The sequence below is a fragment of the Zonotrichia leucophrys genome, chromosome 7 (genome assembly GCF_028769735.1).
Source record: "Zonotrichia leucophrys gambelii isolate GWCS_2022_RI chromosome 7, RI_Zleu_2.0, whole genome shotgun sequence".
NCBI lineage: Eukaryota > Metazoa > Chordata > Aves > Passeriformes > Passerellidae > Zonotrichia > Zonotrichia leucophrys.
Genome location: NC_088177.1, coordinates 31743309 through 31769642, shown reverse-complemented (window position 1 = coordinate 31769642; position 26334 = coordinate 31743309).

The following is a 26334-nucleotide window of genomic DNA, read 5'->3' as shown; positions in this document are numbered from 1 at the left end:
GACTGCTAATGTCTTGACTGAAACTCATTTTCTGAGCACACTGAAGGGAGCGATTCTGGACTTTTGGGAATCCAGATTTACAGTGTTCAGGGACAGTACAGGAACAGACAAAGTTTAGTACCTTGCACTCAGCACAGACTCACTAAACCTCGAAAGGACAACAGCAGCATCTGTACAGTTTCCTAAGGTGTCCAGCTCCATTTTTGGATAAATCTGGTTCAGAGGAGCCCCACAGTCCAATGCAGTTGTGTCTAACAACATATCAGTGGGAGGGCCAAGAAGGAGTCTTAGTATCCATTTAACTACTTCTTTATTGATCCCAAATTAAATTAGCAAAGAACTGATCTGAATCAGAAGCCAAATTTAGAAACATTTCCAGAAATTTCCCCACAGGGCGCTGGGGACTCCCTCCCCAAGGCTCAAGCTCATACACATTTCTGAGGGGATGTTCAGAGGCTGCTTCCTCCCAGCCTGGCTCCTGCTGAAAACTTCACACCAGGCCACACTCTCAGCCTCTCATAGGCTATAAACTGTCCTTCTGCTTTTTAAAGGCAATGAAGCATTTTGTGGCTGGTTGGAGCACTGATGTGTTTTCAGAACTGTACATTGCACAGATATAAATCCGCGACTTCAAGTACTACATGAGAAGAAAAACCAAAGCACTTGCCTGCATGGGTGCTTCAGGCACTGAGGAGCTGCAGAGTCAGGCCCTGCTCTGACCAGGGAGAGAACGAAGGCCAGAGGGGTCAGGCTGGCCCAGCAGGATGAACAAGGCCATGGCTGATTCCCAGATATCCCTGTCCTTCCCTTCCACCCTGGATCGGTGCTGCTCAGCACTGCAAATACAGGCAGCTGTGCTGACAAAAAGGCTACCAGCAAAGCTTTGTCATTCCTGCCCAGGGGAACTGCAGGTGCTTCCAGGGTGACCCTCCTTTCTGGAGTGGAGCAGATATTTTTGTTGGCTTTGGTAATTCCCATGGTCAGAAGAGAGAGAATTGCCACATAGGGGATTCAGTGCAGGCTGGAAAGTGTATGACTTTGACATATTAATCTTCTGCATTTTTCTTCTTCTTCTTTTCAGGTTAAAGTCTTGGTGGATTTCCTGCGGAAATTTACTTTAATGGGTCAAAAATGCGGCTTCTGCATTTTAAGTGGCATAGTCTGTAGCTGACACTCTTTAGAGGTAGAGAAGCTTGCAAGTTAGGAGGTATGCAGCTCCTTCATCAGTCCCAGCAAAGATGCAGAGTCAAGCTGTGACCACTGGTTAGAAATTATGCTCTCAGGTTAACCTAAATGTTTTAATCAATCAGGGACTTGAAGGGAAAGAGGAGTAAAAAAAAAAAAAAAAGTAAAAATGCATTTAGTGAGGGAGAAGAGATTACTAGAAGGTCAGAGAGACAGAAGTTAGCGCCTGTGAAATACATAAAGGTTATCAAACAACAACGTGAGAAGGAATGTGTCACAAGACATAAATTCAACTTTTTTTTGAGTTTCCATTGCATTTCTGGTGCTAAGTATCAGTGCTCTTTGATCCTGGCCAAGCAACACCCTGGCCTGGATGGAACCTCTGTGGAGAGGAGGACCTGCCTTGTCCCCACTGGGCTGAGCCCATTCCACATTCCATGCACAGAGGCACAACACCAAACTGATCTGCACTTCAGTCCAAATTTTGCAGTCTTGCCCCAGCTGTTATATTTCAGTCTTAGGACATCACACTGCAGGTGAATGGCAGCTTTTCACTCTGCTTGTGCTTCTCTGAAGAAGGTATTTGTTTCAGTACTCACTACATCTGGCTTTCTTGTTTGTGCCTTTGGTTTGAGTAATTGCCTTAATCTGAATTTCAAGGCTGACACCCTGCCTGACCCTTTTCTACTCACTTTGGAATTGTTTATGGCATCCAGCCTTCTTACTTTTTGTTTTAATTAAAAACTACAGCAGCTTAATGAGACACTTCTACATCAAATTCATTTCCAAAAATAATATGCATGCATGCATGTGTGTTTGTGTACCACAGGATTTAACTTTTGGCTTCCAGTACTCTCTCTCATGCATATACATTAGAAATGGATTTCTAGAAAATAGAAATCTATTTTCCATAGATTTATGGAAATAAATCCATAGATTTATGGCAAATAACTCAATTAAAATATTTATGTTTTAGTTAAAAGTATGTCCCATAAAAGCATTGCAGCAGGTCCTGCTTTTCTCACCAGTTCACCACTATTTTTACCTCAGCTGCTAAAACTGAAGCAAACTGTCCTGGCCCTAGGTAGCAGTGATTTGGTATCCAGGTGCACACACACATGTGCAGATGCAGCAGCTTTAATTGCTGTTTGCTTTGCAATGTAAGCCTCTTTAATTTTCCATTCGTTAAATAAGGAGCATGCAGCATTTACGTAATTAATTTGCTCAAACAGTTTAGCAATTGAGTTCACGATCTTTGTGCCTGTTTCAGAGGCCATTCCCGGCTGCTGCAGCCCCGGTGCTCCCCTGCAGTGCATCACAGCCTCTGCAACGAGAGCACATTGCCCTCCCTGAACTTTCTCTCACACACCTACCGCCAAGCTGGTTTGCAGCTGAACTCTCTGATCCTCTAATCTCATTACCCCTTCTTCCATGGCTCCCTGTCCTGCCCTCTCCATCTCCTTGCTGATCTCCCGGCTGCCTCCTCCTGCATCCATCCATTCTCCCATTTCAGCCTTCCCTGACCTTCCCACCCACTGCAGCACCATCCCACACTGCTCTCGTCATTCCTGTGCTCTTTATCGGCCTGCTGTGCATCTGTCCTCAGGCCCTGTGCTCCTGATGCCATCTGAGGACCACAATGTCAACTGAATATTCAATGCAAGAATTATGAAGATGCTTTCATGCATATGTAAGCCAGAGGACAGATGTAATAACAAAGCATGAGGTCAAAGTCTGAAAATATTACTGAAAAAAAAATGTTGCTAGATTGGAGAAACTGATTAGGACCTGCAAAATGTTTTATCCTGATGCAGATTGGGTTACCCAGAAAATAGCAATAAAAGGCAAGCCTTTTATTATTCACAACCCCTTCCTGGTTGTGAATATCTGACTTATATTTTAATAGTATATGTATCAACATGTATAAGACTTCCAGAACAAATACACAGCTGACCATTTACATGTATCTCAAGTCCTGAGGGAGGTGTGTGTGTGTGAGATTAGTTACAGCGATGTTGGAAGGACATGAGGATCACCTGGCATACAGGCAAATAAAGATTTCTGTCAGTATGTCAGGACTTCATATCAGATAATGATTACAATACTTGCATAAAAACTCTATCAAAACAAAATTTTGACTTGCTGGTTGCAAACAAAGGGTATTTTTAACTGCAGCTGGTTTGAATTTCCTGCATATTTATAAAAATAAAATGTTCCTTTCATGCTTGAAGTAATTCTTATTTCTGTCAGCTGGTTGTTTTTTTTTTTCTTATGGAATGAAATGAATCACAAATGTTCCCTGGCTGACAACACAAATGGTCTTTATGTTTCATAATGCAATCAGAAATTTTCCTGGGATGCATTTATTGGGTTTTCTGGGGTATTTTTCCTAAAAGCATCCATTTGTTACCCTTAAGAAAGCAGTGTCAGTGTCATACAACACAATTTCCACTGTGTAATTGGAGCTCCAGGCTTTACCCTGTTTGTCAGTGAAGCCCAGAACTGCCCCAACCACAGATATGGCACAGAGCAGCCCACCAGTGCAAGACCACAGCTCATATGTCATAAACCCATCAATGCAAGCAATATATTGTTGATAGGAAGAACAAAGAACCCAGCAAAACCCACCTCATGCATGTTCATCACCTGAGCTGATTTGCTGCAGGAAGTACCCAGTTGCTCTGGCGCAGTAAATTAAAGGAGAGACGTATGAGTTATCACCATTTAAATTCAGCATGGATCACTTGAAAAATGAATATATCAAATAAAATGCCCTGGGTCCTGAACTGCTGCCTTGTGAAGCCTGGATGTTCCAGTTCTGCATTATACATCCTTGAACTTATGTCGTATTTTAATTTCAAGCACAGATGTGTGTAGTCCTAGTGATTGATCATTTCTGAACCTCCCTGACAGAAAGCAAAGCATTCTCAATCCTGGGTTGGTACAGTGACACCTGCCAAGGGGTCATCCTTCTATTTTCCATGCTTTTTTGTAACTTCTTTGCTAATAGAGGTAATGAGTCACTATTGATTAAACAGTTAATGATAAACACAATAAAATTACTTAGCAGTTCCAAGCTGTTCCTGGAGGGGAGAGGAAAAAAATTTTAAAAAGTTTATTTTAACCTGGATTTGTTTCCCTACAAAATTTAGGAATAACCACACAAATTTAAGTAGTGGAAGGGGGAAAAGAAGTTCTTGTCTCCTCACTGAGAATAACAAAGCTGATTTAACCATGTGCCAAGATTCTGTGTCACCTTGCACAAGAGTAGTTGCACCACAGCAAAGGAGACAGAGTTGCAGTTGCTGTGCAGTTGTAAAGCCAGGCCAAAACAAGCAGAGGCATTTTCTTCAGTGGGATTTTGAAAACAATAAGTTAAAACGTTCCATTGCTTATGAGAGCATTAAATATTCAGCCATGAAGTATAATAATGAAATAGATAGAATCAGAACTTGTCTGAAAGTAATAGCATTTTGACTGGATGGTTTTTGAGAGAAAAGAATGCTAGTTTGTGATTTTTGTCTGAAAATAGAACTTTCATATATATGAATATATTTCCAAACAAAGTAATTACTAAAAGCATTTTCAGAAGAGCACTATTATTTGCAGACTTTCCACTGGCCTCAGAAAGAGATCAGAAAGAACTGGTCTCTGAACAGCTTTACAGACAGACTGACCAATCCTCTGTCAGTTCTTAATGTCTTAAGAGTCTAAAACCAGTTAAGGTTTATTTTCAGATTCCAAGCATAGAAAATATTTTATTTTCCTCATGAGGACTCTCACAAAACAATGAACAAAATTCCACTGAGGATGTAGAAAAACATTTCAGATATGTCTGGAAATCAACATTTGCCGAACGAGAAGCCAAATGTAATCTTGCCTTGTGATCAACCAGTGTTAGTTTTGACAGTGTGATGCCTGCACCATTATCCATTTATCTATTTGGGTGCCTTATGTTTGGAGCAGAACGTAGCTTAACTTTGCAAATGGAACAGGAATAAATTATTCTAATTGCCATTAAAATGTTTCTATTTAAATACCAGCCTCTGCCAACTGCTACCTCACAGTGGTTTGTGAATGGTACCTAAAACAACACATGCAAGGGTGGCTTTTGTGATGAGACAAAAATGTGCTGCATCAATGGATGCTGTGAAAAGGGGAAAGTCCTAGAGAATTAAAGCAAGCAGAAGCTCATCCCTTTTGTAGGCTGGTTGTAGTTTCACTTTGACTAAATTAATCATGTCTGGAAAACACACAAACATAAAAACATACATACATCACTAGTTAGTGTCCCTTTCCTCAGTAATTTCAGGGGTTTTGCTCCTATTTTACTGTAAGTAGTACCCATGGTGGTTACAGTCTCTCTATCAAGCAGAGTACATTTTTGGATGGTAATCAAATATTAGGAAAGTCTTTTAAGATGAGAGCTGTGGAAGCTACAACACAGCTTTGGTATTGCAATATAACCCTGGGTCATCTGCCTCTGTTGTCCAGCACTTTCTATTATCCAAAACATGCCCATATCCCCTGATTTCTATTAATTATGCTGTCAAGTCCCTTGAATTTCTGAAACCTGTTACCCAGGCTTATTTAGCTTTCCCTATGGCACCTGAATAATCAAGACTATACTGTATTTCATTATTTTCATAATGCTTTCTGCTTTTCAGAGGGCAAAAGCAGTCTCTCTCTCTCTCTCCCCATTTTGCAGAATGCATTAGACTATCCAAACAAATGAACCTGGCCAGATGAGAAATGCAACCTGTCTCTGTCTCAAGTACTACTTCATACTGTTTGTATAATGCCACCACTACAGATTTGGCTGCAGAACACATAGTCAACACATTCAGCAAGAGCAAGATGAGTATTTTAATTTCCATATGCCTCATTTAAAAAAAAAAAAAAAACACAACCTACCCCAAAAATCAGGGGGTTGGTAGTCAGAAAAGTCAAAACAATCATCATCAAAGCTGTATCACTAGAAAAATGTCTACAAACTGAGGATGCACAGAAGGGTAAACTCTCCCCAGCTGATCCAAGATTACCAGAATTACTTCAATTCTACATAGTTCGGGGTCCTATTCCATCTAATGGCTATCATTTGAAGCTTACAGATGGATTAAAAGGATAGGGCAACACATCCCTGGGGTGGTGCTCCCTGGAAATTGAAGGCACTAGGAATCATCCTGTGCCTCAGGTTGTTTCTTTGTGCATAAAAGCATTTGCAGATTTTATGCCTAAAATTTGTTAAATCTCCTCTTGAACTCCTCTCTTTGAATACATCCTGAATTCAACAGTTTAATGGTGCAGTGCGGGGAATTAAGTACATCTTTCTGTGTCCACTGCCTCACAATTCCATGGCCTGCCTCCTTGTTTCCCCTGTTGTGCACAGCTGCCTGAAATATACTCAATGCAAGTCAGGATGTTACCGACCCCTGCCAGGTCATCATGCAGTCAAGGCAGATGAGATGAAGTAGATAAGCTTCAAACTAGATAATGGGAGGAGAATTATGTGTGCTGAGTCCACCCCTGCATTTACTGAGGAGTGAAAGGAAAGTCAAGTATACAAGAAAAAGAAATTAACAGAACAGAACTGAATAGGAAAATAAACAGCAAAGAGAAAGGAAGCCTGCTGCTGGGACTGACTCAGTATAAAGATCACCTGAACTACAGCAAAGGTTCTCACTGCGCAGGAGTCTCCATTGGCTCCATCAGAGTATAATAACAGAGTCATATTATCAGCCAAACACGTTGTGAGACTCCCCAGTTGTCAGGATGGTGATACAGTTGTTAAAATGACCTCTTATAGCCTAGACTTTGAGGATTACCTGTGAAACTTTGTTAATCCAAGGCACATTACATGGGCAATAAAGCAGGGGTCCTAGAACACTGATGCTGTCTATATGTCAAATCAGAAATAAGTGGAATAACATAAACATAACAAAATAGCGACCAGAGTTATAATGGGTTTGGAAACAGAAAGAAAGGCAAAGAAGGCCAAGTGGCCTTGCTTGAAGCAGCCCAGTGAATGAGAAGGAGTAGGATGGGTAAAATAGATTACATGTGTGTGAAATTGCTTAGAGAAAAGTTAATAAGAGATTCTATTGAGTAGTGCTGGGAGTTTGTTATAGATGCTTCCCCCTCCAGGTTCAGAGTTGGATATGAATAGCAATTTCTGTAATGTTATTAGAGGAAAAGACAGACTAGTGAGAATTGTGTCATTAAGGTAGACTGGCTCCCAGGCATATGTTGAAAAATAAATGCAACCAATAATCCTAAGGCTCAGATGCTCCTTCAGGTGACAGGCAACACATTGGGCCACTAAGCAGTGAGGATAAAGTAGAGATTAAAGATGGGCTTGGCATGATCCTTGCACACTTTGTCTTAGTGCTCAATAAGACCAGTGGTGTCAGCTGTGGGGACAAATGTAGGGTGAGGAGAAGAGTGCTAAGAAATCACAGCTATATCTGAGGCAAAAGGACAATTTGGAACTGAATGAGATAGTCTGAATTCTTCAGTCTTGTCTTCACCTTTAGAAATTGCGGGTACAAGAATTTTTAATAAATCTGTCAAGTTTTTATGAACAGGACTATATGCTTTGACAACAATAAATGTACCCCCTGTATGTAGTAAAGAAAGATAGGAGGAGAAGCAAAAAGGGAACAAGGCTTTTAAAATGTAATTGTTGAATGATAATATGGGGCTCTCTAATCTTGAAAATATCCTTGGATGTTTTTTGAACATCTCAGTCTCATATCTCTATCATATATATGTATATACTTAAAATGAGACACATAATGTAACACCGCCTTTAAGTGAGAACTTAGTCAACTTTGTATTTGCATTACCTACTCTTACTCCAGGCACAGCAAGTCAGGAGAGCTTTCTCACTGCATGCTTCCAGAGTTCCCCAGTGAGCTCCAACCTTGAGATCCCATTTCTCTTGCCAACAGGCACTGAGGCACCAGCATCAGACATAAAACTCCCAACATTTATTTCTGGATGAATCTCCAAAGAGATATCACATGGCTGTTCCTAGTTCATGTACTTCACTTTGCCAGCAAGGCTTATAAAGAAGAATTTAATACAGAGAAAGTGTGGTCACTGGGATGCAACTGCCAAGGAATACATTTTGTTCTCAAGAGACTCTATGTAATGAAACATGAAATTTTTAAATAATACAAATAGAGGCAGTCCTTTGCAAAACAACAAACAAAAGCAGAAAAAACACCACCACAATTTTGCTTCTCCCTAATCAAGCAAGGGGTGACACTAAAAATCTGTATAAACAGGGCTGGTGCTGCTCCAGCAGCCTTGAGCCTCTGCATGTAACTACATCTCAAAAATCACACGACAAACAAGAACTCACTTGAGCAATGGCTGATCACTGCTTTTCAGGAGAGAATACGTCTGTTAAGGGCTGGGAATGGGGATCTTCAGCAAATATGAAGTATTTTCCTTTTCCCTCCTTGAACTGCTGTCCTCACACTGAAGCAGTGTCCTCTGCACCCACCTTACAGAGCTGGCAGCTCTTCAACAGCCCCCTTCCCATCCCCTTCACACCTGGGGAAAGTGGCTGATTACACCTCCAGGTACACCTTGGCCATGGAGTTCCCATGGTTTGAGAAGGATACCTGCACATATTCCAACAGCTGACTGGTTAAGAAGGTGTCAGTAGATGGATGTCAAAATACACGGCCTAGTTACTGGGTTTGGTGAGACCAATTAAAAAAGGGCATCATTGTTCTGCCTGACAAATGGCTTGCTCTGGATATTCTTTACCTCAGTTCTTGGCATATATTATCTTTAATTACATTTGTCTCAAGGGAAGTCTGAAGTACATTTTTTCTCTCCAAGCGTGGCTTTTTTGCTTCATGTCAAACAAGTCTTTGCTTTATTTCTGAGAACTGCACGCTTCATCTCCCAGAATTCCGTGTGCTGTAAAGCTTCACCCTGCCCTCCCTTGCATTGTTTTTATAAAACAGAATGTGTCTACACACAGCAGCTTTGGAGAGGACCTAGCACAGGTGAAGAAGTGATTGAAGCCCTTACCCAAAGTCTCCCCTTGTGGACATTACAGGGTCCTCTGACTCGTGCTTAAGAGGTCTATCAGTGACACCATTTAATGTGCCTTCAAATTATAGGTCCCTTGCTAGAGTCTTAGATCTCAGACAAGGTAATTACAGGATTTTATCCCTTTAAATGATAGAGAGGGAACAGTAAAAAAAAGAGTTTGAGAGAGCAATGTCTGTGGAGCAACCAATTGCCACAACAGAATGAAAATCTGGAAAAGGGAGCAAAGCAGAAGGTTGCCAAGAGGAAGTATCCACCTGAGGCTGGCTAGTGGTTAAAAGGAAGTTAAAAGAGAGCACACTAAGGGTTCTGGTGAAAAGTAAGCTGTCAATAAATGTTTCAGTTTACAGATGTCAGACTGTGAGAGGAAGAGAGAGAACCAGCCAGTGCTTCCCTCCTCCCTTCCTTCACTGACTTGGGCTAAAAGCATCTGCAGTTCTGCTGTGAATAATTATTGCCAATAATTAATAAGCCTTTGCAGAAACTCTCGTGCTCTTAATCTGCAGAGCTAATTATGAAAAACAAAGGAAAGTGTCTAAATCACTGGAACTAAGTGATTAAAGAAAGAGCATGAAACCTGCTTGTAAAATAAGATGAGGGATTTTTTTTTAATTTTAATGGCATAAAGAGCAAGAGAAACAAAAACAAAAAATCAACTTTGCTCATTATAAAGAAAACCAAAAACAAAGGTTACCTTTCTGATAGGGTAAAGACTTGGAAATGAGACCATCTGAGTTCCTGGGAGATCTGGGACATCTGAAGGTAGAAAGGTTAATCGTCCAAAATGGGAGGATCTCCCTGTTGAGGGCTAGTGCCTCTCAGTTCACTTAAATAGTTCTTTGGCTTAAATTGTGTTCTTCATCCTGTTGATTTCAGTGAGCCTCTAGATATGCTGAGATGTTTTCATGGCTGAAATAAAGGCTAAAAATATTTCCTAACACACATGCTGAGGCCTTACAGCAGTGTGGGACAGGCTAAGCTACATCCCCTAACCTAAGTAGGAAGGCTATGACAGAACATGGGCTTTAAAATAATTCTATGAATTCTGGGTTTGGATTTAAAGACTTTTTTGAGATATATATTTCTATTTTACTCTATTTTAAGAAGTTTCTTGCTATTCATTCACTGGTATCCAGCCCTTTCCTTGTGTCTCCCACAACAAGGAGAGGCATACTTTGATAGAGGGAAAATGGCTCTGTAAACCTTCAATAAACTACCACCTCCAGGCTATGGATGTAAGCAGAGAAAAAAGGCAAAACACAAAGGCATGCAAAGAAACACTGGTAGGAAACTCATTTGAGGTTGAGAAATTCTCATATATTTTTTCTGATCTTTTAGTTCGTTCCTTATAGATAACACAATGAACAGAACATTGTTATTTCTGCAAACATCCATCAGAGCCCCAAGAAATTCAGAGTGATGGCTAACATATAAAAAAAAGAGCCCAAATTCCCAAAAATGTGGCAGCTCCCATCAAATGCACACACAGCTCTGCCAGGAGCCTAATTGACTTAGGAGTTGTTTTGTGGTGGCTGGGGAGGCACCAGGCAGCAGCACAGCTGGAGAGGTTTCAGGCAAACTGTGATTTTACCTATTTATTTTCTCTCACAGACTTGTCATTCCTAGCAAAGGGGTAATATTTTTAAGGCAATTTCCATAAGGAAAAAGGGAAGATTTTTTTTTTCTCTTTTTAACAAAAGAGAAGGCTTTCACTTGTTATTTGAGATGTTTACACATCTGTCATAGTCTATGATGAGTCCTTTAGGGATCCAGATCACTGGAGAGCAACTTATCAAATGCTCCTTTTGCTGCTAGGACAATAAACTCAATTTACTGATCAACAAAGCTGATTCCCTTCCTAGTGAATTTAATGCATCTATTATGAACTCCACATGGAGTTTCTAGGGCAAGTTACTTTGAAAATCAGACATGAAGCTGTGAAAGATATTCCCAAAATGTTCAGAATCATCAGTGCCTTTCTTCTTGTTCACACTCTTAATTTTGTTCCCAGGATTCACAATTCAAAAACAGCAGAACAAAAACAGATCACTGTGATTTTTAAAGTATATCTCCTGAAATGGGAATGAGAAAATGAAGTCTGCAATGGAGAGTTGGCAAGAAATTCATCCTTTTGGGATAAAAGGTATCCCTTATAGCATAGATCTTTGTTAGCAACATTTAATGCATTACAAAATGTTTACAGATGCTCTTGCACTGCATTCAGTGTCCCAATGAAGCAGAATTCACCCAGAATCAATTCACTGGATATGTGATGCCCCAGGAGACAGAAAATTAGTCCACAGTAATGCTATGATTTAGAGTGTGTTTTTATTTATTCCTAAAGGTAAAGTGCTTGGGTAGCAAACAATTCTTCTGCAGGGAAGAGATGTACAATCACTTGAAACTAACAACACATTAAGTTGACTGTTACTGGAATCCTGCTGCCTCTTATTGCTCTGTGTATAATGACTAGGCAAATACATTCAGATCTGGCATGGGTTTGCACTCATTCCATGACTGTTCTATTTCTACATGCATGGTCTTAAGAGAGGATAATGAAAAAAGGTCTTATCAATCCTTACCTGGAATTTGGAATTAGTTTGAGCTTTTTGTGGCCCACAATCCAGTTAGTTTAAAGGTAAGTCAGGCATCTCTCCATAGGCTCCAGACACTATGGAGACAGAGTTCACATTCCTTTAAACAGGACAAATGCTGGGGTGGTCTTTGCACAAAGGAAGCTATGTCACTCCACCTCTCCCAGCTACATCCACCTCAGAAATGGAGGTGGCAGAAGGAAAGCATCCAACTTAAACCCAAAGTGGCTGAACAGTGGCAGGAGCAGCATCAGAGTTCTTGAAACAAGAACTTTGATTAGTTCTTGAAAGTAAGTGTATGCTTTATCTAATGGCCATGGCCACCAAAATTCAACAGCCCTTGAATGCTGTCAGGCATCTCTTGGCCAAGAAATGGCCAACCATTTCTTGGTTTCATTCCCCCCTGAATTGTTTGTTGCATAGATTTTCCTTGAAGCGCCAGAGATTACCACAAGCTTTGTGCATTCCCTGGGCCGTGCCTCCAAGGCAGCCTCTAACTCCTGCTCAGCCAATCAGCCCAAAGCAAACCTTTTTCTGCAGCTGGAATAGCATCTGCTCTAGCACCACCAGAGAGGAAAGTTCTCTTTTTCTAAGCACAGTGCAGGGGGCTTTACATCAGTTTCAACAACAGAAAGCATCAGATCCCTTTTCCTCTGTCCCATTCCATCCTGCATCCTTCCCACTAGTGCAGATATGTCCCTTGGTGCCTTATCAGCCTGACTTCATCGAAGCCCTGAACACAGCAGCTGATCCTCCCAGCTCAGCACAGTGCTGCAGCCCCCATGTTACAGCCCAAACTGCTGCAGGCTACACAATCAGTATGGGCTAAACATCACTTGTCTCTCACCAAATAAAGCCGAGATGAAACCCAGCCCTTGAAGAAAGAGGGGGAGTATCTCCTGGCACACATGGGAAATCAGAAAACAGTCACTGCCAATTACAGCTTTGTTAAAATGGAGCAGAAGAAAGGTTTATCATCAATGAGATTAGACACTATTTCCTTCAACTTTTCTTTTCTGTCCTACCTGTTGTTTTTTAATACTAATAAGTAAATTTCTCCAGACACAGAGATTTCTCTTAGAGGTTGGTGCAGCCACAAAGTGAAAGCCTCCCATGTATCAATGCTGGTGGGCAGGAGGGAAAAGGAAACATTTTTTTCCTGCCCCTCAGTAACTCCCAGCCTCTCTCGCTGTTGGTCTGCACAGCCCAAAGCACAACAGATGCTGTAAATGTGGATCTAGAAAAGAGGGGGAAAGTTTTTCTTCTCTGCAGACCCCATGCCAAGGAGGGGACTGTGTCCCATCTTGTGTGGGAGGCTAACCAATCTATCAGACCCCTCAGACAAGGTTTGCTTTGGAGGTGAAGTGAGGAACTCCTCCAGATATCTTGCCTGTTACTGGAAAGGATTAAGAGCAGGATATAGTTAAACTATGTCATGGAGTTTTAGGACCAAGATGGAGCTTTCTTAATAGATGTCTTTGGTACCTCTGCCAGAACCAGCCACAGTAAGCAGGCATCTTCCTGATCCAATTGAATACAGGGTTCAGGAGCTCCAGAGCACACTCTCCTTTCCACTTTCAATTAAAAAAGCAGTCTGACTCAGGCAATGTTCCAGGCCCACAACTCAGCAGCAAAAAAGCCAAATCTGACCTAGCTCTGATATCAAACTGTGGGAGCTCCCTGACAGTTCAAGGACACCCTATGATGTTAAGAAATATTTGAACAAGGTTGTTAAAATGGGTGGCTGGAGCTCTATCCCAGCCCATATTCTCTGGTAGACAGTACAAACAGGACAGCTTCTCTCAGCTGTGCATTAGACAGCTCCGGTGCCACAGTGGTTATCTCAGTATCAGCAGATATTGCGAGCAAGACTCATTGACCAGTCTGGTTTGGTTTAGGGGGTTTTTCACCACATTCTCTAGCATGGCTTTTGCATGCGCCAGTGAGCTTTTGCTGAAGCTTAGGAAACAGACTGGACCAGAAACTCTGTCTGTTAAGCCCTACGGACGTCTGCAATTTGGGAGGAAGAAAAGTTGTTTTGGCATTTTGCCCCAGGCCAAGGGAACAGTTCTTCTCTCGTTTCATTTTTGTATAAATGTAACCTGAGAGCCCAGCTGGCTTCACTAAATTCTGAACAATGTCTTAATTCACATGTCTTTGTCCAGCTGGAAGAAACATCTGGCCAGCCCCACGCATGCAGAAGGTCACCAGCCAGCAGAGCAGGCTGTGCCATCTATCCCTGACCCTCTCCATTTACAGGGTTCAAAGATGGAAAACCTTCCACTGACACCCCCTGAGCTCAGCTGGCTGATTGTAACCAAAGGAAGTTACAGCCTTTCCCTGAGCTGATCAGATGGCAAATTTGAGGGGACACCAACCTCCAGCCCCGGTGACAAGAAGCTGGAGAAGGATTGGGAGCCACAGCATTTTCCGGAAACCTCTGTGTAGGGAGCAGCTGTCAATCAACATCCCTAATTGGTAGTAACAACTCTCATCACATATTAGTGCCTCAAAAAGCCACCCTGTGTGTCAGGGAGAGCTTTTATGGAGGAGGCTGGGGAATGGATAACATGTAAAGATCCTCTTGATGGGCTCAGGGTTAACCACCATTATCATCAATTATTCAGGGTTCCCATGCAGACATAAGGCAAACAAGGTATTAAAAATTTACATCTCTCTTTCCCTCCACTCCTCCTTGGTATCATCACCCCTTAAGCATAGCTGATGAATGTGAGCATTTACTGTTAATTAGCTGTAATGATAATTGCAAAGAAAGTACAAATGCCTTGACTGGGGAGATATGATATGTCTCTCATTAAACCCAGACTAATAGAAAATTCTTCAACTTCTCCTCTTTTATTCCAGAATCTCTGATCCCACATTAATTTAAGATTTATTACAACTGAAGATACATATTGGTCTGCTGAACACCTCTAAAGGCTGTGATGGCCATGTGATTTACACCATTCTATGAGTAGAGTAAGTCTGCTATAATATATTTTTATTTTTTAGACTTTTTGGTCTTTCAAAAAATTAATTAGCTATAAAAAAGGAATAAAAGTAATCTCTATACATTATTTCTATAAAATATATATATACTGAATGAACAGTTTTCATCCTCTATATGACTTTTCATTTCACACTTACTGAAGTTCAGGAGAGTAGTATCAAACTAGTCCACCTCAGTATTCATTTATATGCAGTTTATCTTTCTGGCCACTAGCGGTGTAAGGTGCTCTGGTATATAATAACTTACAGGCTTGGGAGTCTTCTGGAATCCCTTTAAGTGCAGGAAATCACAAATTTGTAACAGTTTAGAATAAATGTTTAACTTCTTTATCCACTAGAAATGCTCAGCTCAGTGAGAGGCATACTGCGCAAGGTGGTAGCACTCACTGTGCTGTTTCTTCTAATTCCCGTTTCCTTACAAACTGTCACCTGTATTGCACATTTATAATGGAGCTGATGAAAAATTTTCCACAATATTTCTTTCTTTCAGCTGGAAAAGGCTGAGTGGGTCAAAGCAAAATGCTTTATGGCAGTTTTAGCAGATCATACCCAGTATAGCCAATACACCTATGATAAAGCTGTTCACCTGAACTTCTCATACTCAGTGGAGTCCCCCAGGCTACAGAGCCAGGGTTTTTCTGTGGCTCACTGAATATTTTATTATTTATACTAAATGGAGCAGTTTCAGGAGGAGAGATGGAAAATGCCTTCTATGCCAGGATGACAAATAGACCAGTAATTCATTCAAGGCTTTGCTAAATTTTTTTAAAGCGAAACTTGGGCTTTTGCAGTTAAACAATTCAGCTGTGTCCCAGTCAGGGTATCCCAGCAGTCAGAACAAAGAGAATAAAATATTGTTTTCAGTGTGCACCTGGCTGGTCACTCTGTGTGCTGCAGAGTAACCTTATAGGCATTACCAAGCTGTTTCATTTTGCCCAATTGCATCCAACTGACACATGAACAATGTAAAAGTTGGGAATTTTCTGAGAAACATGGGGAAATAGATTGGACTGAGCATTTGCAGTTTACAGATGCTGCTGAGAAAGGGCTGTACTTATATTGCTTTGCATTTGTCCCCTGGAGAGAGAAAGGGCCTTGAGACATTGTGAGGGATTGCTGCTCTCTCCTGTGACCTCCACACTGCACAGGCAAATTGCAAAAGCTTCCAGTCAGCTAAAACACAATTTCATTTGGAAAAAGGGTAAATCTGCCAGGTGGAAAATGGGAAAGTACCAAAACATTAAAATGGCCATGATTGCCAAGAGGAGACAGCACAAAACACTGTTTTTAAGTTTGGCATATGGCAGGTGACAGTTGTCAAGAAATCCAAATGCCTTCTTATCACTTTCTTGTTTGTTGCACAAAATGCTGGAGTGATGTACCAAAATCAGCGAGGGCACATCAAATTGATTCATCTTTCTCCTGAGAGCACTGTACACAGCATTTGCTGCCTTTTCCAGCAGGACTCGGAGAAAAGAAGAACAGCCTATGCTTAAATTTGAATTACCTTGTAGTCCTTCCTTGGCTTGCCCTGAAAAGACCCTGTTGAGCAGCTTGTGGCTCCTGGACACTCGACCATGCAGAAGTTTAAGGTCTAGAGAAGAGTAAGGACCCCTTTGACTTGTGTGCATTGAGCTGGGCAATTCAGGTAAGCTCTGGCTTTCAGCACACAGAGAAAACACCCATGAACCTGCACTCATGTTTAAACTGCTGCCTAAAAGCCTAGTTCAGCAAGGTGCTCAAGCACATGTGTATTTAAGCTGGACTGAAGCCTGCACTGGGATGCTGAGTGGGTACAGTAACTCATTCCTTTCTCAGGGGTGTTGCAAAGTCAGGGCTGTTAGGTTAGCGCCAGCTGCCAGGAGCAGGGACCTTATTGCACCCCATCAGCCACCACCTTTTACAGCATTTTAGAGAGACTCAGGCATTACATTAGAGGAAGTGAATGAATTGCTAAGGCAGTCAAATCACAGCCTCACTCAGTGCTGTAACAGGTCCTCTTCTTTAACACCTGACAAGACACCAGCTTTTCTCTGTTCACTGTCCTGGGAGCCAGTGTCTGACTGCAGTGTCCTGCAGCCCAGGTGGTCTACATCAGTTGTGACTCTTGAATTTAAACTCTAGAGTCTGATATCCATCCTAGGCAAGCACATTCCCTGAGCTCACAGGAACTACTTTCCTTTTCTATCACAGCACATGGCAAGGTCAAGACGGCCACAATACACAGAGTGTCACCATACAATATCAGAAGGCTTCAGCCCACAGAGTATCACCATACCTCATCAGAAGGCTTCAGGCATCTGCCCATACACAGTAACATCATATCACCTCAGAAGGCTGCAAGCATCTGCCCTCGTTCTTTAGCCCAAACTTTTATCCCCTCATGTTGATGCACTGCCCCTGTGTGCCCCCTGTTCCCTTTGGTGGTTGGTCAGTGCCCCTGGGCACTCCCTGGCTCATTGCTGTCAGTGCTGCTCACCTGCTGCTCACAGCTGTGCCCACTGGGGATGAGGCTCTGCCACAGCCACATCCCAATCTCCACAAACTGTGTGCCTACACTTTTCCAAACCTCTTTATCACATATTCATTAGCCTAGGAAGGAAATGTTCTGTTCTTATATTGTCTCTGCAGAGTCCAGCTTTTCTCCTAGAACAAATAACTAGAAATAAAAATGATTGCAGCACTCACAAAATAGTATTCAAGTGAGAAATCAAAATCTGTAAAGCTATACTATGTAAATTGTATAGCCTTCAACTTCACAGAGTTCATTTTTGAAGAATGCACACTAAATAAAATTTATCTATTAGAACTAATTAATCTTTCAATTTACTTTTCTTATAATCTGTTTAAAAGCCAAAGGTAGGTTTGCCTTACTAGAACAACATGTTATTCTTTTTTTTCAGAGCAAGCCCTGAGTCACCTTGCAATAGCATATTACAGGAAACATAATAGAGGGGAAAGTGAAGAAGTGAAAGAGGATGCAGTGTATTTCTCCAGATAATGTAAGTGTATACTACATATTCATAAACAATATACAATGACATTAGCTATGAAGTAAATATTCTCATATGGATTGTTCTTTAATGATGATGAAAGGGGAACACGGGGCTTCCTGGGGGGTTGGTGTGTTCTCATTTGTAATCATATCTGTCTTCTCACCATGAAACATTTTAATCTTCGACTAGTTTTATGGTTTTGCAAAGGCTTAAAGAAAAAAAAAATAAGGTCATAAAGGTGGTGAAAAGAGGGGAAACTTGTAAATTTGTTTGAACCCAGTGGTTAAAATGGAAATTCTGAGCCCTGTATGAAACTTGTCCATTCGGCAGATCATGTCTGCAAAGGATCAGTATCTCTCTTTGACATTTTTAGAGGTGTCACTGTAGTTATCCAGGCACATTATGACCATTGATTGTCCTCTGAAGACTCGTTTATTTCAGCAGAGCTGTGTTGATCTGCCTGGCTGCAGGGCAGCCTTCAACTCTCAGGCATAACATAAAGCAAGGCAGGCTGTAAACAGCCCACCAACAAAAAAAATGTCTTTTGCTTAAGCGGGAAGTTTGTTAATTTAAGTGGAAAACAAACGTGTACAACAAAGAAAAGAGTTGTGCTATAGTGCAAGAAATCTGCAAATAAGGTCTTCATACAGGCCATGAGGGGAACAGGGAAAACCCCAGGGCATAATTCTGCCTAAAGCCAGCCCCATTTGATAGCACAAACTGTAATTATTACTTGATATCCTGCAATAACAATAGCATGCAATGCAATACAAATTCAAGCTCCTTTCGGCACCATTTTTCCTGAGTATATACAGAACATTCAAAAAGCTATGTGATATTTTAAATGCATCTCTCCCTCTCCTTGCACATCATCCCAAAAGTCTTGGCAAAGTCTCTGTCTAGCCCTGAGAGAGAATTGTCTGCCTGTGACATTTTTTCTCAGTCTGTGTTTAAAGAACAGGTGTGGAAACATCACCACCAAAATTCAGACCACAGTGGGGGAAAGTCCCAATTTAAGCTTGCCACTCAAGAGGGATGGCAAGAAAAAAAAAACATGTACCTAATTGTCTACATGCTTCAGCTGGTGCCAGGTGGCTCAGAGGTTGGCAGGGTGAAGGCACAGCACACCAGTTTCTAATACCAACCTGTCTACATCACAGCCAGCACCTTTGATTGCCATTCCTGAACAAGCTGCTGTACCTGGATCTACCTGAGAGACTGCTCTAAGTACAAGATCAGAGTAGATTTATAGTAAAAAACTTCTACTGCTGTCTCACTGAGTTGTTCAACAGCCTAATCTGAAAGCCAAGTCCATGTTATAGCGTTCAGGTGTACTGACAAGCTGCAGGAAATAAAATTGCAGCATATATAGACATCATTCTCCTGGCAATCTCCTTCTGTGTAAATGAAGTTACACTGGCAAAATAAACATTTTGATGGAAAAGTGCCTGTCCTTTAAACAAATAATTTATAAGTGCATTTCTGGCTGAAATTACATTTCATCAAAACGGGAAAGAACAAAAAAATATTACCACTTTGAAAGCTTCAGGACTATGTTCCATGAAGTATGCGAGGGCTTTTTTAATTTTATTCAAGTAAATTATTTCCTTCAAAGTATCAGTCTTTAACTGAATGCTTAGCTACTTGTTCCATCATGCTTCCAAGAAACAGAAATAGAAAAAGGACAAATATGTAATAGAAAAACAGAATAGAAAAAGGAGCCTCCCAGAGTGGAGACACAGAATGAGATGAAGAATACCTGCATGATATCAAGCTGGAGATGAAGCAATGAAGGTCCAGATTCTGAAAGGGATTTAGGCACCCAGTTCCTATTTCCTAGGAAATGCCTAAGGAAGTGCTGCAAAGCCTGCAGAATAAATGCCTCTGGTTTTTTATCACCTCTGGACCTAAAACAAAAAAAAGTCCAACAAATCCAAGAAAGAAAATTCCCTGTGAGGAATTAAGGTCTGAAATTCATTTATAAATCTCGTCTGTGTACCTTACCAAGCTCCCAAAAAGTCCCAAGTGTTCAGTGATAGCACAAGGGATGTGACTTCTTACCTTGCACAAGCGGGCAGTTGTGATAAAAGACCATTTTTATTTCCATTGTAAAGAAAAGTCAATGTTCATTTGTTTGGGAAGCCTCCCTGACAGAAAGCTTTATCAGCCATGAAATTAGCCCTTCATGCTCTCTTAAGCCAATAGGCCAGGACACAGTCACCCACTGCACCTGATGCTTGCAGTTAGTCCTGATTAGCAACCCTTCATGGATTTCCAACAGCAGCCTCCTTAAATGCAGGCTGTAAAACTTCACTGGCTGCACTAAATCAATAGGGAGGCGAGAGACAGGCTTGGAGAAGAGATGGGAGAAATAAACAGGCACTAAAACTACAACATTATTATCTTTTTTGGCAAATAGCCACCAAAATTGCTCAATATACTGTATAAACAAAAACTTACACTCACACACATGCAGGCTGCCTGGCAGAGGGAAAAAAAAGGAAAATATACCTTAAATAACATGTCCGTTCTCTTGGGCAAATAAGAAGCAAGCAGTTATATTTAGCAAGGTAATAAAACTGTATTGTAAAGCCCAGGAGACCCATTACAGCAATGCCCTCTGCACTCTCAGTGCTTGGGGAATTCTTATTTATTTGCCTATGAGAGCATTGCTGGAGCCTCATAAAGTGCCCCCAGGAAGGCCAGGTGAGCCTGCAGTCTCTGTGTAGGATGTGACCATTAGCCACTGAGAACTTCACAGGGGTGCTATCACAGGGATCACATCCCTGCACTGCAGGAACTGTGAACCCTGAGGGTACCACAGCAATTTATAAACTTACTGGTACAGAAAAGGAAATAGAAAACTGATCTTGGGAATGCTCCTGCATGGGAGCAGAGCCTTTAAAAAAGGAAGGAGAAATCCTGGATCTATTGTGTGTTGGGGCTGTCAGGAGGATCCAAAGCACCTGGTGCAGAATCCATGGAAGGACAAGCACTGAGTGGGTCAATCCCTGTTGGCATAACACAAGAAAATGACAATACAGCATAATGCAGGGAGAAAAGGAGAGCACAGGGTATTAGGTTTCATGTCATCTAATCTTCTACATCAGTTCCAGCTGAACTCATGTCCCTTTGCTGAAAGAGGAAAACAGGACTCCTTAATAGGAATTCACCCAAGTTATATTTGTATGGAGTTATTTTTGCTCTGAAATTATCCATTTCTGTCTACTGATTCCAACAGAAGCATAAGCCAAAATCCATTTAGAGTGGCAGTGACAATGGGAAGGACAGACTGACACAAAACAAGTTCTCTTAATGCACAGAGTTATTAGAAAATATGCTATTTTTTACAGTTCTCTTTGGATAATCCCACAGAATAGAACAGAATTCATTTATTTCTAACAATAATTTATTAGATAAGCTTAAAAATTCCTCTCTCTCAATCACAAGGGAAGTACCCTTGTGAGGGAATTTACTTTGATTTGATTTCTCTTCCATACCACAGAAATTTTCCTTGTAGATTCAGATCAGAACCAGGGATATTCCAGAAAGAATCTGAATAAATTTTGGCCACACAATGATAGGATTGCTTTTAAAAGAAAAGTGAAGTTGCCTGAATGGAATGAGTCAGGATGCACTAGGCGTAGGCTGAAATTTGAAAAAAGAGAGAGCCATTCTTAGATTTGGTGAACACTTCCACATTTGTGACTGCAAGCAAGGCTTACAGCAAAGTCAGCATCCTGAAACCCACCATGGATAGCTCATTATATATATACATATATATATAGAGATCCATATAATGTAATAAAGAGTACAGCAGGGGCAGAGTCTGTGAGTGTGGGAGCTGACACTTCTGGTACTAGCTCAGCATTCCCCTCTGCTTCTGTGCCCCCATGTGTAAAATTAGGATAATAATATTGCTTTCATCTTCCTCACCATGGTGTTGTGACTATTAATTAGCTTGCATGTGCAGAGACTTGGATAAATGCTAAGTTTTAATCAGGTCTTGATGAGCTTGGGGAATGCAGCAGGGTGTGAGCTGAGGGTGGAAGAGCAAATCACACTGATCCCATCTGCCTGGCACAGGATGGAGCCAATGGCATTGCCTCACCACAGTCTGCTCCTCACCCCCTCCAGGCGACATCTCTGGCTGTCAAGGCAGGGATCCCAGATTTTTGACATCTTTTTCACAATACTCTGGCCTCCCTAGCTGATATCTCTGGCAAAGGACTGATCTATATTTCCTCCAATAGAAAGGGCGCAGTTTGGAGCAACATTCACCAAAGTGCTCCTATTACTCCACAAACTTGCTAATTTTCTTGCTGCCAGGTGTTCACAGGAATTAAAATCAGGATTTGGTTCCACACAGTATTTTGAAATGTATGATTAAATCAGATGGTCAGCATCTCTTCCACATCAGTTAAAGTTATTGGAATGGCATGAGTGGAACTGCACCAAGGTTTTGCAATTTTGCATCACAATCTTTGCTCCTCTCTTGGGACCACTTGCTTTGCCCTTTCGCCTGCTTGTTGTTTAGTTGGGTGCTTTTTTGCTAGCAAGATTTTTAAACAATTCTGTGGTGGTTGGTCCCTTTTGAACTGAACCAAACGTTTGTTCTATTTTCTCCAAAAGTGTTGCCTATTGTATAAACTACTGGGATGAGCTGTCATTTTGCTGCTTTCTCTTTGTCCAGGTCTGATATTCTGGGATCAATGGCAGATATTCTGGGATCAAAGCTCTCTCAAACACAATGTGATTCTTCAACAAGCTCAAAAACAAATTCCACAGGAACTCAAGCACAACATTCAGAGGTGGACACTTGGAAATAGAGGTAAAACAAGTGCTTCTGTTTTGTTTGTGGGCAGAACAGAGAACTCAGGAAAGGCAGAAATATAACCCCCTGAATTAATGATGAATCCCAGTACTCAGAGATGTGTCTTTTAAACAACCTTTGATAATTGGCCTCTTGGTAGCATGTAGCTAACATCCTGAAATAATGGAATGGAAATCTGCATCAATCAACACAGCATGAAGCTCCTTGTTCTCCAGCAAACACATATTCCTGCTAAACACTGGTGGCTGTTTGTCCTAAATTTAACACCAATTAGGGCCTGATCCTCAGCTCTGCCTGAAGGGATGAATGTCCTCCTGCCCATCCAAGTCCATCAAGAAATACAGAAATATCTCAGCAGCTCTTAGAAGACATTCTGCAGAGTCTGACCCTTAACAATTTGATAGCTTGAATGCCAGCATTGCCCAGAGCACTTACACTGGTAAACAGTCAGACATCCTTGCGCATTTATAGACAGCAAAACAGAGAGAGAAATATTCTATTGCTGTGCTCCTCCCGAGGATCTCAAGAGCCAGGAAATCTGCAGCAGAGTTAAGAGGGGTTAGAAAGAGGAAAAAGAAGAGGTGGCATTGATGCAGGGAAGCATAAATAATTGGTGTGAAGATTCCCTTCATGTCATAAAGACAAACTGAGCTAATTTGCCATGAGTATCCCAAGAGGAATAGAGTCTCATTTTATTTCAGCTAGAGAAAAGAGGTTATTCTGCCATGCTACTCCTTTTCTGGTGTAAAATGGAAAGAAAGTTTCTCATACCTCCATCAAGACATTTTTCTAGACTGAAAATGCAGAAAGGGGGTTGAGGTTTACAACAACATGCAACACAGTCCGTTCCTGCCTCTGTCCCAAGCAATCACCAAATTCTCGTCAGGTCTCTGAAGCCACTGGTGAAGACCCCCAAATTCTATTTACATCCCTTGACATTCAGCCCTTCCTGTCCATAGCAACTGCAAATGACTTTGGTGAAAGCAAACACATGCTGTAGGAATGGGCAGCAGCTCTACCTTTGACCCAGCTCACTTCTCATGGGAACAGCCTCCTACAAGGGAAAAGGGAGACATTCTCAGCAGATGGAGCCCACACAGCCAAGGAAGCAGCAGTGAGCAGCACACAGAGAGTGAGATTGTCATTGAGATGTAAAGTTAAATCAGGTCCTCTGACCAGAGCTGGAATTTGTGAAAACACAGGGGCCTCAAGGGGTGGAAAGGCCAGACCTCAGTGGTGCCATCAGACAGGAACAGACAAGGGAGATTATGGACATATCTGCAAGGGCTTTACTGTCACAGAGGAGAATATCCTGCACCAGGCCCTGCTCCTCCCAGTCTGGGAAAAAACAAGAAATTGTCATTATCTCTCGTCCATCATTTTGGCAGCTGATAAGGAGAGGGAATACCGTGCCAGCCTCTTATCTGCCCTCTTAGCCTTGACAGACCTGAGCACAGCAATCTTGTTCTGTGCCTTCTGGCAGACACCAGCACAGGTCAAGTCTTGGAGGGTTTTTGGAGGCAGCAGGTTCACCACCTTTGAGAGGCAGCCAAAGAAGCCCCACTGAGGTCACAAACAGGATTTCTTCCACTGTCAAATCAAGACAACTCAGATGAAATGCATATAAATCAATGAATTATGACTGTCATTCCTGTGCAACAGAAAAAAAAGACTATTTCCTTAATTTCTTATCCTTTTCTAGGATTTGAAACACACACAACTGCAGTGCTTTCATTTTTTTGCTTGGAATTAGAATATTCAATGCAAATTAAGAACTGCATTAAAACTTCCCAGTAAAACAATAGGCTGCAGGAAAGTGCTGATCTGATGAAATGTAAAGTTTCATAGTAATAACTTGATTCCAAATTTCACAGGAAAAAATTTGCCTAAGTGAGGTCAGATATCTCATTTCCCATCCATCTAAAAGTTAGAATGATATTTGATATAATATTGTTGATGATAGGGGTAAAATATCTTTTTGCCATGGTCAACCTTTATCTAAATTTAACATTTGGACAAACTTGGAGTGAAACCTTTTCAGAATATGCTTTCCAGAGCATGAGAAAAAAATCTATTATTGCAATAAAAAAACTTAAACATATATGACAATAGTATCAAAAGAGTGGTGCTAATATTACACCCATATTTACTGTTTGCTTTATAACTTCAGAGGATCTGGTCTTACTCTCACAGCTACTTTCCTTCTTCCAGAGAATTTCCATGTAATTGCCTCAACCTCTGCATTTGCAGAACTGCCTGTTTGGTGACTGCACCAAGAAAAATAGACCCTATATTTAGGAGCCTAGCCAGAGAAGCCTATTGAGGTAATAATAATGAATAATAATAAATCTAAAAAGGTTGAAAAGTAAATATTTCTGTAGCTATGCATTAAACTCACTCCATTCAGAGATCAGATATCTCAAAAACTCCATCTCCAAAGTGGCCAAAAGCAGGTTGAAGCTCGCTGCTTTTTTGTGTACCTGGTCCATGCTCAGCTAGTCCAACTATGCTGGGTGTCACAGGGGAGTTCAATCCAGCCTCTCTTTTTAAAAGGCACAAATATCTTGTTCCAGAAGGCTAACAGAGCAATGTCCTTAGTCAGAAACATGACCACCCCTCTCACTGTGTTTCTGGTTAAATGTATAGCTCAGGCACTTATAGAATAATAAATCACCTATAGAAGTCAATGAAGGAAAAAAAAAACAAAAAAAAAAACCAACATGAACAGCTTGAATAGCAATTTGCAAAGTTGCTCAGCACAGCAATATTTAAAGCTGTTCTTCACTATATGTCATTTTCAGATAAGTTAATAAAGAAATATAGGAGAGAATCAATTTTTAGTAATCATTACCATGTACAGTAGTGAAACCTCCAGGCTATTCAATTAATTCTAGACCATAGTTATGACCCAGGAACAAATTGTATAAATCAGCATTTTTTTATTTAACCATACAAATCAGACTCTGATCTTGAGTGGAGATCAAGAGTTGTATATCTCACAGTTCTTGCTGTCTCAGAAAATAGACTCTCCAAGGATTCAAGCCCCTTGAGGCATAAATTGTGCACACTTCAAATTCCACAGGGATCATGGTAATTATAGTAATTTTTGACTCAACATGTCACAGTGCCCCAAAGACACTCAGGTTCTTTAATAGAATGCAGAAAAGGAAAGGTGGCTGGATAATCTAATAAATTCTAGGTCTCAGGTGTAAGAGCAGATTTTAAAAATAACCAAACCCAAACTCAATGCCCCACAAAATTAAAACAAACAAATGAAAAGGGAAAAAAAATGCAAACAAAAACCAACAACCAACCAACAAAAAATACCCACAAAATCTGAGACCCAGTCCAGGATCAAACTTGAAGGCTACAGCAAAGAGAGCGGCTGAATTTCCCACCCCTTGTAACACTTTCCCTTACTAGTGCAGTTACCCTCTGTGGATTTCAAAGCACATTCTGGTTGCAGAATTACATTTACAGTTTTAGTCTTACAACGTATTTTAGCAGGCAGCCCAAGGCTCGGAGGCGAAGCCACTTACCTAAGAATGTACAGTCAGTGAATTTCAAAAACCATGAACTGAACTGCTCAGTTCAAGAGGTCTCCATATACTGTAGGAACGCACACACCCCAAGGGATGCCAGCAAC